We start from the raw sequence: 1110 nt of genomic DNA, 5'->3' as shown, positions 1-1110 counted from the left end.
TTGGAGAGATCAATCATGGGAGAACAGAAAGGCTGTTTATGCACAGGGAGACAGCTCAAGAGGAAGGAATAGATGGGAGGGAAGAACACAGGGAAGAGGTAACTATGGGGAGAAAATAGGAGAGGAGCTGTTACATTGTGGGAAATTGCAGTCAATGTCATAAGACATAGTGTATGTGAGCTGCTGTATGGAAAATGAATTTGCCCTGTAAACTTTCATCCATATCACAATAGAAATTTTGAAAAAAAAAGTACAATAACTGAAATATTTGCTAGTGGGGTTCAACAGCAGATTTGCGGAAGCAAAAGAGAGAACCTGCAAACTTGAGGTTGGTCAGCTGAATGGTTATCTAGTCTGAGGAGAACCAAACTCCACACTCACTGCGATGGAGTCAATTCCAATTCATAGTGACTCCCTTTGGGTTTCTGAGTTGGTAAATCTTTACAGAATTTGATTGCTCAGTCTTTCATTCCGTGTAGTGGCTGGTAGGTTTGAACCGCCGACCTTCTAGTTAGTATGTCTGAGAATGAAGAAAAAAAAAGAAATATGAACAGAACCTCAGAAATCTATGGAGCACCATCAAGCATGGCATAATGGGGGTTCTACAGGGAGAGAAAAGATCTATAGTGGTTAAGGCATTTGGCTGCTAAACAACAGTTTTGTGGTTCAAACCCACCAGCCACTCCATGGAAGAAAGATGAGGTGGTCTGCTTCCGTAAAGATTTATTGCCTTGGAAACCCGATGGGGTTGCTATGCGTTGGAATCAACTCGGCGGCAGTGAGTTTAGTAGAATGGTCAAAAAATTCCCAAATTCGATGAATGATGTAAATCTATGCATCCAAGAAGCTCAATGAACTTCAGGCAGGAAAAACTCAAGAGAGAGTCATACTAAGACACATTATAATAAAATTGTTGAAATACATAGAGAGCATCCTGAAAGCAGCAAAAGCAAAACAACTCATCACATATTTTTGGTTTGTAACTCCTCTTTTCTTCCTACATGATTTAAAAAACAACTACATTAAACAATAATTGCACATATATATTAGGAGCTCTGGTAGCATAGTGCCTAAGGCACTTGACTGCTAACCAGAAGGCTGGTGGTTCAA

The sequence above is a fragment of the Orycteropus afer genome, unplaced genomic scaffold, assembly GCF_000298275.1.
Source record: "Orycteropus afer afer isolate SDZICR_OR568_19922 unplaced genomic scaffold, OryAfe1.0 scaffold00327, whole genome shotgun sequence".
Lineage (NCBI taxonomy): Eukaryota > Metazoa > Chordata > Mammalia > Tubulidentata > Orycteropodidae > Orycteropus > Orycteropus afer.
This window is presented reverse-complemented; position numbering follows the sequence as displayed.